Source organism: Trichoplusia ni, chromosome 2 (genome assembly GCF_003590095.1).
Source record: "Trichoplusia ni isolate ovarian cell line Hi5 chromosome 2, tn1, whole genome shotgun sequence".
Lineage (NCBI taxonomy): Eukaryota > Metazoa > Arthropoda > Insecta > Lepidoptera > Noctuidae > Trichoplusia > Trichoplusia ni.
In genome coordinates, this window is record NC_039479.1 from 12,142,428 (window position 1) to 12,156,451 (window position 14,024).

The following is a 14,024-nucleotide window of genomic DNA, read 5'->3' on the forward strand; positions in this document are numbered from 1 at the left end:
ATTTTGTGGATAAAGTGCAAATGAAATAAGGTCGCAAGGATTGAGTACGGAATCCTGTTTTCGTATCGTATGTGGTAATATCTTTTTTAAATATATATTTTTTCAATCCTATTTATGCTAAAAATATAATTGATACACAAATAAAAAGTTCAACGTACTCCAAAAGATAGCATTAAAAATAAAAATACCGCTGTTTTGCCTGTCTCACAAATAATTTCATTTAACATTAAAAGATCGCAGTGATAATAAAGCGTAAAAAAATAAAAATGCGAGAAAAATTTAAACCATAATGTTTGAAAAACATGTTATTGCTTGGTAAGTTTGCCAGGAATATCTAGTGAATTTCATAGAGGGTGTAATTTGCATAATCAAAGTTGTTTGCGCTTATATCAGCTGGCGTATGCATCGCTGACTCGACGAGTGACTTGGAAACGTTTCAAAATTGCCGCTTGATATCTTATATCATACCGAAGGCTTTGTAGTTTTAGGAATTGCAATAGCTTTGTGTAAAATAATATGGAAAGTCAAATTTGGGGAGGCTGCTTTGTAAAAATAGTTTAACATCTTTGAAGATGATACAAAATTGGGCAAAGGCTTCAAACAGCGGATTTGAAATTGCCAATCTAATTGGACTCCTGCATGTCCAAACTATATTCCATAGTTCAATAAAAGTTCTTAAAACGAACACCTACAAACAATAGCCTCGAGAGAGCCCCCAGGGCTCAGCATTCCTGTCGCCTGCAATCGTCACGTAATCGATTGAAGTGAACAAACAAATCTGGCCAAATCGATTACATCGATATCCCCAAGGGTATTTGCTCGATACTATCCAGGATCCTGCAGCCGGCATCGAGAACCGGAATCCAATTCTAGTTCACTATAACTCAATAGGAATAATGGGGAGATGTCAAGTACGGCGCGAAGTAGATACGAAGCATTGTCCCGATAAAAAGCTGCCTTAAGTCCCATTGTGGCAGACATTCGCGAAATTAAAACGGATTGCATAGTGATAAATTAGAACTAGTTGCCCTGTAGGATGCATTAAAAGCAATTTTATATTTCTTAGATTGATTACCTATATCCTGCGTAATAATTTAAGTTTAAGTTTTCGAATTGAAGAACAGAATTGTATTTAATATAAACTCTATTACTTTTCATAAAAAAAATGCCTGGATCCCGAATATCGTCATCACAAACATTAAACCGATAGTTACAAGAACCTACTTCGTTGAACTCTTTTTTCCATTTTTCTTATACTCAGATAAGAATTTTCAAGATTAAATTTCGTTAGTCCATTGAACAAAAAAGTTCTTTAATAATTTTATTTTGAAAGTCTAAAATTGAATGAAAATATCTTTCATTCTGCAGAATCATTTTAATAAACTCGCTAAACAATCCCAGTGATTGTCTCTCAAAGTATTTTTATCCGTCAATCTTTTCCAATCCATCTTGGCATCCAATTCTCTTCGATGTTCGTAAAAGACTCAATCATCTGGATTGAAACGTTAGTACGTTATATTTTTATTATTTTCGATGTGGATCCCGATTCACTGCCAATCACGTGTCAATCGCGGTTTGTTATTCAGAATATATTCTGTTTTATTTGATATGGGATCCTAATTTGATTGTGCGAAATATATCAATTCTTGTCAAGACAAATACTTGTTGAAGCCCGAGGGTTTTCGACTTCGACGATTTAATAGACAATAATATTAATTTGAAAATTTTGTTTTCTATTCAGTAATATATTCGGTAACTTTTGATGGTTCTGTCTCAAAATTTCGTGGATTTTAATGTATACGAAGGAATTCCGATACTGTTTCTATGCAGATCATTTTTTCTTGCTTTACAGCAGAGAAAATTTAGCTTTATGAGTAAGTAAGCACTAGTTTTATAAATCTGAACAGACCAGGTGAAGCCACTATCCAGACAAACTTACTAACGTTAAAAACTTTCAATGGAGCAGGAGTTATAGTATTTCATATAATCTTTTTATTTTATAAAGCAATATGAGCACCAAGTTACGACATTAAAAGTTTCATAAAGTCAGGTTATTTCAGGAAAATATTAAAATATACGAAGTTTGCGGACCATCTAAGAGGGTATTAGGAAATGATGTTAAACATGTTTTTTGGCTGAAAAACGAGGATTGCTAAATATATTAAGTAAGGAACAAGATTAGCCACTTTTCCTACTAGCATGTATGATAATATGACTAAAAATGTACCTACTACATGAGGTAGTCGAAATTGGTATTACATGTACGAGTATATTACAATCCTACATAATAATATATTACAGTATTCTCAAAAGTAAATTCTAATATACCTCAGCGACAAAAGAGGCTCAGTCGCCTAGAAGGCTAAATCTAGTTCTGTTAATAAATAGCCATGTTCCACATATCTGGCTAGTTTACCGACTTGCCACAGGTGGCACTTTAATAATTGGCTATGTTTGCTGGAGTCTGAAACTAAAAGCCTTGTCACGAGCTTGAACGAAATAATAACGCTTTCAGCTAAAACGAAAAAATATAACTACATACGTATAGAGCGACACTTTTTTTCGACATGAAGTAGGCACTTAGGTTCTTGACGTGGTCTCCTAAATACTCGTATTTAGACAGTCTTCTCGCATAGCACCTTTTAAAAGAAATGGAAGGAAAAAGCTAAGAAAAATCTTCTTCTTTCAGTAAGTACCGTAGGAAAAGATTCAAAACCATAAAAAGCTTGACGTGTAACAAAAAAAGAAAGTCTACTCAAGTTTACCGCAGAAGGTGAAGTAAATACAAAGTACTAAGTTGTACGCGTAAGTAAACATGCTAAGCGATAAATACCTGTCCAAAAGAACTTAACCTCAACATATATTCGTAAACAACTTGAAAGGTATTTGACACGCGTGCTCTATTACAACAATTGTTCGCATTCCGGAAAGCGGGGCTTGATAATGAGAATTCTTCCCCTTTCATTCCAACCAGGTGGGGTCGTTGCGACTTTATATTTGTATACCTATTATTGTAATGGATTTAATTTATTCAGTATTATTTATGATGTTTTTCTACCTCAGGAGAATAAAGTTATTGCATATTTATGTTTTTTAATACATTGATTCATCATCGGCTGCCCGTCTTCCCGGCTCGGCTAAGTTATAGTGTTTTACAAGGAGCGATTGCCTATTTGACCTACCTACCTGGCTTCTGACTACCTGTAACGACAATCAAGGATGTATGAATAACACCCGGGACCCTCAATTGAACGTGCCCTCCGAAAGCATAGGAACTTGTTATGACAAAGATGGTCATCCATCAACGGACCGCCCACGTCAAGCATACACACATTAATTAAAGGCATGAAACTAAATGAAAACGTGAGACCTACTTAGTGGGATAAAATAATTAAATTCTGGTCCATTTTACCAAAGGCTTCCCAAAAGCTACTCCTTTGATGAACAAAACACGTGTACCCTAAACGATTAATCGTCTATCAAGTATTACTTGAGAATCTCTTCATTGTGCAAGCGGTACTCGAGGACCCAAGAAACTTGTGCTCATCTAAGCAAAGGTATTTCGGGACCTTCCAAAGTGGATGTAAAGCGTATCCTCTTCACATAATTGGTAGATGAACATCATTACGGAGTTCCAAGAAGTCGTGAATTGTTAAGGTTTTTGGTGAACTATTTATTGTCTCGTGTCTTGGGTATTATGGTAATGTATTTGAATTCTATTGACTACTGATTATTGCTCGGCATTTTTATTTTTCATATGCTTGATATACCACATAGTTTCAGGTTTATTAAACCGTCCGTGTAGACTGACGTGATTTTAATTCCCTGCTGTAAGTATTCTCAGGACTGCTGTTTCCTTCATCATTGTAAATTATTACAGTAGGTAGGTACAACTAATATGAATTTGAAAAAGCTAAAACTTATGACGTTTTCACAGCTAAAACTTATAAAATAGTTAACTACGACACTCAATCAAACACTACACATGAAACCTAACTTTCGTACGTATTTTTCAACGTCTCAATGCGAAGACAACAATGCTGTACATTCCCCCATTATAACAAGCCAAGAGCACAATAACAAAAATATAGTTTCAAGAAAATACTCACTGAAATATGTTAAGCTCATGAAAAGGTTTTCGTTGTTCACTTAGAAGTTTTCTAGGGACCGTGTCGCAAGATGGACGAAATTACGCCAGAGACGAATGGCGGACATTGTGGTGTAGTGCCGTCTGCCCGAGCGGTGAATTGTTTCACTTATGTTCTTTATGCTTTATAGCCAGATTTAAGAAGGCTATCATGTTATTTTCGTTTAAAAGAGTTCTTGTTGTTTTTTTGTAAGTGGGTGTTATTGTGAATTGTGTTTAAATGAACTGGTCTCTGAATGTTCCTTTCTTTTTATAGAAGAGTTTTTTAATTTTACACCATTACAAATCTGTATACGTAGAATCTTCTTTCTGTTTGAAGATGTTTCTTATTTATTTAAAATCAGGACCCTCACGATCCGTGGATTTAAATCTCTAGTGCACTCACAAATATTTAAGTCGTATGCACAAATACCTACACTTAGGACAAGCATTCGTGGGCAACAAAAACGCTTGTTCTTTACGAGGAACAAAGCTGCGACACGTCGCGCAAAGTGAGTTAAGCGGTTACCTTAACAGTCGGCAATCCGTGATTTCATTTAACTATTTTCAGTTTTCTATCCACTCCTTTATTTAATTGAATGATCAATTTATTTCAACACGTTTGTTTGTGTGTACACACATTTACATACAAAGAGAGGGTGACGATAATCAAACAACCAGCATTGTCACTTCATTTAGAGAATTTGGGCCTACCTTAATCAAATCAACCAATTCCATTCTCCAAGACAAAATTAAATTACACAGGGTGTATACTGAAAAAAGGTGATTCACAAGATTACTGTAAATGGGATCCCCTATTTCTGTGGAAGATAATAACCGTCTAAGAACAGGAAGCTTAGGTAGTAATGTAAGACAGGGTGAATAAGAAATACCCAGTGAAAAGGTTCCCTTGTATAATTCATTTGTGGGGTACATAAGTACTCGGAGTGTGCTGCATAAGTAGGGTCAAACTCTTTGTATGGGATGCTTTCGTCAGGACATTGTGGGTTATGTTGGATGCTATAGTATTGTGTTGCACAGGGTGTGGTGTTTGTCCAGAAAATGAGTCGACATTAGCACGATTATCTTTAGATATTATCTTTGGTGTAATGTAATCAGATCAATTCCAGCCCGCCAATCCCTATTGCTTTCCGGTCTAAGGCTTCTTTCCATGAATTTTCATGACTATGCTCACAGCGGCTGCCATTACAATTCAGTCAGTCAGTTTTCGAAAGGAACCTAGTCAAAGTTCAGTTTTACTATTTTTCTTTCTTAGATTATTCGTGTATGTTTTTGATATTTCAGTTTCATTCATTATATCCCCATAGTATGTATATGAAGAAATATGAATGCTAAGAAAACATCTGAACAATTCGCGGTGTCGGCGAAAAATATAATGGTCCATCTTCGCTAAATTGTTTCGATGAACTCGTAACAAGTATATTCCAGACAGTTGAGAGATTATGCAAATTCATAAACCTCTTAAACGCATTTGCGAATATCCCAACAAAACATTTAAAGGACTGAGCTTGCTAACTGATAAAAATAATTTAAGAATTCTCAACAAAAATTTATACAAATGACTCGAATGAACTTTTATTCTTTAAAGTGCTTAAGCTACAATTTCTTATTTTTTTAAATATTTTTTATCAAAATATCCATTATCTATATTTCTGTTTTTCTTTTTTGATTCTATTCAAAAGAGTCCATAAATATAATTGTTATTAGTAGACCTAAATTAAAACAAGAGCCGAACAGCACTCAGTATATGTAGGTCAAAGGCGAAATAGTTTAGCGAATTTAAATCGTCATTCATATCTCATAAGTTCCGCAAACTACGAAAGGCAATTTCCATATAATCAAGGAAATTATGAACACCAGCAGAAACGGGACGTTTTCTAATACTAGGATGTTTACATCAATTTCATATAAACTGGTTTCTCTAGAAGCTAATTTTAAAATTTACCTCACAGCGTCGCGCGCATGTGGGATTTAATACTTTATTATATTAGGCATTTAATCATTTTGGCTTACACGAATTTTCGTTTACAAAGTTGAGCTTAAGATTATATTTTGTGATTTTGCATGACTTTTACGAGCATTTCATAAAGATTTACGAGTAAGTTGCTTCCTTGAGAGTCTCATCATTTTGTTTCTGGTGCAATAAATGTTTATCTACTTTTGGAAAAATTATGATGATGTATGTAAATAAGAGTTTCAGTAAATCATATGCTATTTTTGCGCTCTTCTAGAGATCCGTTCATATCCCTAACGTATGCATTTATTGATATAGGTTGGGGTGAGGCCGCGATAAGTGAATACGCATTAGATGAATGTTCATAATGGGGCTCCACATCAACTTTGACATTCGGGGTCTCGGGGTGACGCCAAGTGACCGTTGACATTAATCTTTGACATTTCAGAAGCTCAATTTGTCATTTACTTGCTTAGTTGAAGGATTGAGGATTAAATCTAAGTAAGAAATGGTTTTAAGTATTCATACGTCTATCGATAAACACTAGAGGTAACATTATTATTATTTAGATAACTTATGTCGTGAGAGAGTTGTATGTGACGTTTTGTGAATACACCATTTATATTCCCAGTTATTAAATCGACTGTTCAAAATTGAATAATGTTTATAAATTAATTCTCTGAGAACCCCGCAATTCATTTACCACAACTTCACATTTGGGTAACAGACCTTTTCTCTTTACTCATTAATTCAGAGAGTTAATAACAAGCTACCGTTTAGAGTTAAAGAAAAGTCCAAACCGTCGCTTCATTAAATAAAAAAGGGTGACATCTAACATAAAAATCTGTAACAAATTTACAACTTAAATTAAGTGGCACTGCCATCAAACCGATGTTTCATGGATACGCAAAAGAGGTTGACGTTTGCATTAATAAAATATATCTTTACCTGTGTTATAAGCTGTCAAATATGACTATTGCTATAGTGGAAGCGAGATAGACAACACTGTGCATAATGATGTCTCGCTCTAACAACGTCAACTGTCTTATATAAACAGCTCGTGGTAGGCTCTAGAGCTACGTCACTGAAACTAAAACGGATAATGTTCTAGGTATATCGTATCGTTCTATATTCATAGGATTGGGAAATGCGAAGATAATATATTCTAGGAACGTGTTAGCGAACGTGCTGGAGTTATGAGGTAAGGTCTGTTTGTGTAGGACCTTAGTTGTGGGCGCAAAATCTTTGATAAATCAGCGGTTGCTGATACAGTGATATAGTTTGATATTTTAGAATTTCTTTCGGTGACTCGACGTTGATGTCATGTCGTATCGTATAGGCAAAGCCGTCAATAAAGGTAGTAAGAAAATGCGTAACTCAAGCAGTACCAAGGTCACTTGAACATTGATTATAATTGGAATAAAATAACGTGAGATTATAAAAAAAATCAATAAATTCTTATAAAATTCATAGGTCATGGCTTCATAAATAATCGGAGTAAAAATGAGGCAATTAAAATTAAAAAACATGGAATCATATCATAATCTATGGCCATTTTCTTTTATTCTTAGACGAGGTATGTTCTCAGAAGTAACTACTATTATAGCTTAGTTAAAATAAATGAGATATGAAACCCCGAAGATGGCATAAATTCATATTTTCTGGTCACTTATTGAGTTCTTTTTCAGGATTCCACTTTTCGAGATCCAACTAGACCAAGTCTATAATATATACCAAAAGCAATACAGTAATAATTACTCCCAAAGCTATAAATTCAAATGTAGTAAAGCTTGTTAATGTGTTATTATTATTGATGAGGGCTGCAGCACAATAAACTAGGTTTCCTTTATTGGCCATTATCTCGGTGCAATATCGGATTTATCGGCTTTTAGCTTCTATTGCATCATGGATCGGTTTTCTGTAAGATTTCTTGAACATTATCTGGCTAAATTACGTCATTTTTATATAAAACTTTTTTAGACAGTTAAATAAATCCTCATTTTATATTTGAAAAGTATAATTTGGATTAAGCCTGTATTCGTTAAGAATCTTCAAGTTTTTGTATTTATCTTGCAAACATAATTATATAGGAAGATATAACAAGTGCTTTTCTTTTATGTGTAGTCTTTTCCCTATGAGATTTTTTAAACACGCCAGTGGCGTTCTTAACAATCTTCTTAAAACTACGAATACACACTTACGTAGGTTGTTAAATTCAAAGCTTCGAAGGATTTGAATAAATAAGGTTTTATTCTATCTTGGTCAGCATGGCCTCGTATGCGAGCGAGAATGGAAGTGGTGTTATTCATTTAAAATTCTCTTTACAGTTATTTTATGTACACCTACGAAATTCGCCACACCTGAATTCTAAGAATTTTATTGCATTTCGGAGTGCAAGATCGGGGGAATTTCGAAATGTTGGAATGAATATTTTAAGAATTTATAGTTATTTTGAAAGTTGGAAAATGTGGCTTTAATACGAATAATAATATGACGTGGGTGTGCTAATCTGAGTCTTACGAATACAGTAATAAGATACGGTATATGTTTCATTATCATAAATATATTTTACTTTTAGTTTGTTTAATAGTCCTTTAACGTGGCGGCGAGAAGACTGGTCTGTCTTTATGAAACATGAGCCATGGTGCGGAAGACTGGCCATAATGACTTCATGTTAATCCGAGTGGTTGACGTCACCACGTGAAATCCACAGTTCACAACGTCTTGTAGGTTCGATTCACGTATAGACGACGCATGGATTAGATTCCAACAGCAGAAGGCGTTTATAAAAAAAAACTTTGTAAAATAGTTCATTCAGCTTGTTAAGCACTGGTTTAGTAATAGTAAGTTATACTAATCATGCAAATAATTTATCGGAACCAGAAAACAATTGCAATTACACGTTCAATTGTTTAAATTTTGCAAATCAAATTAGGTCAAATACTAGCTATTATTGCTTCAAATGAAATGGATTAGTGTTACACATAATAATATATTGAAATCGTAACTCATAACTAGGTTGAAATTAAAATGAGTTACGTGATAGGGGTGATATTAGTTCGTTCGATAAGAAATATTAATATCATATATTTTAGAGCATGCTGGCAATATTGACAACGGCACGGATAGCCGAGTCGTCATTACCGGGTTCAGACCTCGCGTATTTTCTAGAACGCCTTTACCCAGCTTGGGTTCTTAAAACTGGTGTGATTATTCTACTGCCTTTCAAATCTATGTACCTATGGGTTTGTATGCACGGAGCATAGATTCGATACCAAAGCCATCGATGCTAATATTTCTTTTCCAAATTATATGCATAGTTTAACTTAATCCCACTAATGTTATAAAGGCGAAAGTTTGTGAAGAACGACTAAACCGATTTTATTAAAATTTGGTATGGAGTTAGCTTACACCCTGGATTAATTCATAGGCTACGATTTATTACGAGAAAACATCTTATTTCCTAACCACGCGAACGAAGTCGCGGGTAACAGCTAGTTATTCCAATAAAGCACAGTGACAGATGGAGTAACAAAACAATGTCAAACAGTGTTCAATGTTCAATCCTTCCAAGTATGAGAATAGTTCTGTGCCCAGCAGTAATATATAATTTTATTTATATTAAATCTATGTATTGGTTTGAGGTAGTCATAATTCTTCTTTTAAATCAGTATCGGGAAAATCGTTTTCTTTTTATTAATTCTGCCACAAACCTAATTACGATCGAAATAAACGTTATAAATAATTTAATTATTGACTTGATTTTGTTTATTTTGAGTTACGAGTATCACTCGAACCGCATCTGATTACCTATCGAATGCGGTTAGTTCCCGAGCGTAATTAAATCAAAAACTGTTTGATGAAATTAATTGGGTTTGATTAAAACTCTCGAGTGATCGGGAGAAAATAAATATGATTCCAATTTTAAAAGATACATAGCTACAAAGGGTTATAGGGTTTCATTATACAGTTATACAATAGGGTTTCAAACCCATGATTTGAAGTGACCCATGATGAGTGATTGAAGTACATGATAAGAACGGCAAAAACTAACAAAAAGCATAACATAAAATAAATAACACATATAAAGCGTCACTGAATCACGCAATCATCTCGCATTACTATAAGCATTCAGATAAGACCACCTTCCATACAGCCTCAAACGCATCACAATGATACGTATGTCATATTTCTCGTGAAACCCGAAATGGGGTATGGGCATTGTGCTTATCTGTGAGAAGTACAGTCTAATGATACCCTGCCTTTTTAATCATCGAGGTATGTAAGTAAATTCACGTTTCAAATAATAGTCGTTATAGAAGGTAAGGAAATTATCAGCGACGTTGCTCAGACTGCATTTTTCACCCCTCGTTAACCACGCCTGTGTCCCATTTCAACACACAACTCGTTATAATGAAGAATTCATTATTTCTAACTAAAATATGTGTCATTTTGCAGATACCAAGCAAGTTTTTACTTTGTACCGCTACACATTCCAATACACACATTAAAATGAGCTCAAAATATCTTTATTTATGAACTCCAACATTGCACTGGTCTAGTTCCAAAAAAATAAATTCCTTTTCATATTTTTTCCCAACACACTCATATTTTATCCGCAGTCACGTCCAAAAGCGAAAAAATCGAACGAAATGATGTCAAAAATAAAACTACACACTGCTTCCTTAACAGGTAGCACGAAGAAAATATAGCGACATTTATCATCCGGTTAGCATACATTGCGCGTTCGGAACGCCATAAGCGCTGACAAGAACACACTTATGTATAAATGTATAGGGTACCGAATCGTAGCATGAATAATATAGCGATATTTCTCGGTAATAACGACCTTGGTATCAATGTTTACATTACATATTACAGGCGCCGTTTGTATTGATATACGAGGGTTAGGGAGGAAGGTGGCTTTTTTGATAAAAGTGCGAGATTTTTCTTATGATTTTCACCTTGTTTGGATTATCCTTGTATTTATGAGACACGATTTGTTTGACCACCTTCAGACTTGTGACGTCTAATGCCTTCGAACACACTTCTGATAAAGAATAAGGTAGCAATATTATGACGACCCCCGCAGTAAGGAATTTAATCGTTGTGCCTTAGGGGTTTTTCAAACATTCAAGTCACATGCACGAAGACACCCAAACCCTGGACAAGCATTCGTGGACCAAGCACTCTTTCTACGTCTTCTTTAAATGAGGAACGAAGTCGTGACACGTCGTGACTGTGGGTTTAGCTTGGTGACCTCAAATACTCGGAAACCCTTGTAGTCAACAATGAATGGAAAAAATACGGTTTCTCAAAATGCTATTACACTAGTGTAAGTCACAGTAAGATTAAAGGTTTCAAGAAAATTGCATTCACATATAAATATGGAGATAAAATTGCTTCACGAAGTCAGAACGAATTTGAATCACAAATCTAAAATTGTAACAAAAAGAAAACGCAACGCCGAGGCGACGAAGACAATTGTCTGAGCAAAAACCTTCCATTTTCTGTTAACTCAGTCCAATACCAATTGAAAGAAAATAACACTTAATTTTCTCACAATGCCAATCTTGGACCGTAACGAATAACTCGCAATAATTAATATTGTCGATGAATCAAAGAGAATCGTTCATAATTGAGTCGATGAGTAATTTCTCCGTCTCTAGACACTTTTTACGAACGAAATTGTTTCTTTTGTAGCCAACGCCCAACGGGAGATATTTCGAGCTTCAGAATAATGTGCAAAGAAATCTTCATTCACTTCCTCGTGATTTGAATATTCATGAATTGATATTGATAAAGGTTCTATAGGTGGATGCTACGAAAATGACGATTCTTTTGAACGAAGGTGAGGTTTATTGGGCTGTTAAATGAAGAGATTGGGCTTATAAAAGGCGATGGATACTTATAGAGATTTAACGGTGGATATCGGTAATCGATATTTTATTAGGCAAGAGATAGGTTAAAATTGGGACAGAGTGCGGTTACCTAATAATAAAAAACGTGAAATAGTTAATAAGCGAAATGGAGAACTATATATCAGTAATATGCATAATTATCAAAGATTTTGCAATAATGGAGATATTATATGTCAGCTTCTGTATGGGGGGAACGGGTATTGTAGGTAACATGCAAAAGTAATATTATTTCATTTTGTGTACATGTATCTTTGGACAATCTGTAAGCTAGTGACTTAAGATAATCATGTTGGGAGACTATGTATTTTTTTACAGAACCAAAGTCACAATAATGAAGATTAAAGCCAAGAATTTCCAAACTGACAAAATATTACTGCTGAATTTTCAGCTAAGCCCCGTTGAATTTTGCTTAACTACTTGCCCGGTTTTTGTGTCCTTGATGCTCAGCCGAGTAAACTAGAAAATTCATGAAGCCCTAAGTGTGTTGGAGGTTTAATGACTAAGCATTATGAGAATAGAATAATAATATGAGGTCCGATGCAGGCTCACATTTTTGGAGATCACCAAATATAAATACGTTATAATTTTCAGATGAATTTTGGAGACCTGTATCACATATCCAAAAATAGTTTTTGGCTGGTAAAATTTTGCTTACTTGAATTACATGAATAAATATTAATCCTTTACCCGTTTCGGCTTCAAGTTTCACTAAAATTGGTCTGTCAGCTGTATACCACCAACACACAGACTGCAAAATACAGAGAAACAAATATAATATATATCTACCCAAAAAGTTTATGCAGTTCTATGCCTCAGATCTACTGATCAGTTCCATGGCACGTAGAAAAGCAAAGTTTTCACTACTTTTTTGTCAGGTAGTATTATCCCTTTTGTCCCAAAACTGTAAAACCTTTGTGGTTTACGGGACAAGAGTTTTCCTTGTCTGCCCAGGGCAATGGGGATTTACGAGTTTGTATCTACAAAAAAAAACAAGAGAAAATGTATGTAACCAAAACTTCATTTATCCCACTTAAAGCATCAACTAACCCTTACTACTGAACTAGTTTCTCAAATTATGGGTTGAATAAACATCCAGACATGATTGTTCGATATCTCGGTAGCCTATATTTGTAAGAGCCTCTTGTATTCAATTAAGAAATAATACTAGACCCTAGTTATTGTATTGAGCTCCCAATACAACGTAGTTATTGAGCAATCGAAATAACAATAATTGGCTTTGACTTACGTAAGACGTTATAGATATACATTATTGAATTCGCGAAAGGACCTTTACAATTATATCTGTCTGTAAGGGTAATAGACTCACAAAGCCATTGATGTATCGCAAGTTCCATTCCCGCATTAGACATGTATTTTTGTGTTTGGAAAATGTTTGTTCTAAGTTAAGGTGTGTTTGTTAAAATTCGTAAAATTGCAAGGAGTATCAAGAAAAAGGAAAAGAAATCGTTTTAAATCCGAACAGAAGGCTAATGTCGTGTATATCTATGCCCCAATTCAAACGAATCATATTCAGTAGCCCAGTATCAGAGGACATTTGTTTTAGTCTATGTCACATTTTCACCGATACCATTTGATTGAGTGCCTATTCTCCAAATATACTGTAATTCAGGCAGTATCAATGTTCGTCAGTTTATCTTTCTGTATTAATGGCAAAAATTAATCGTTTGGGCTCATAATTGAAGACACTCGCATTTTTACGACCGCAATCCATTGAGTTTTATACCATCAATCATCTGAGTTTGGTTAATATTGCTGTGTATCTGTTGATATCATAAAACAACTGGTATTTATCAACTTTTTTGGTAATGATAGGTTGTTTGTATAAAAATACAGACAAAGCATATTTATTACTTTTGTTGTTATCAAACAGATAAGGGTTGATTTATGTTTAAATTAACCTGTGTTTCAGTTCCAAACTGAGACCGAAAAAATATAGTTCATTTTTCGGGCATTGTTTAATATGTAATTGCATATTTATGTT

At 34.4% G+C, this 14,024-nt stretch overlaps 1 protein-coding gene across 1 annotated transcript in view; it reads right to left on the reverse strand.

The window, feature by feature from the left end:
• Window positions 1–14,024, reverse strand: part of LOC113507401 — a 55,910-nt gene that overhangs the window by 16,405 nt on the left and 25,481 nt on the right. The window lies entirely within an intron of this gene.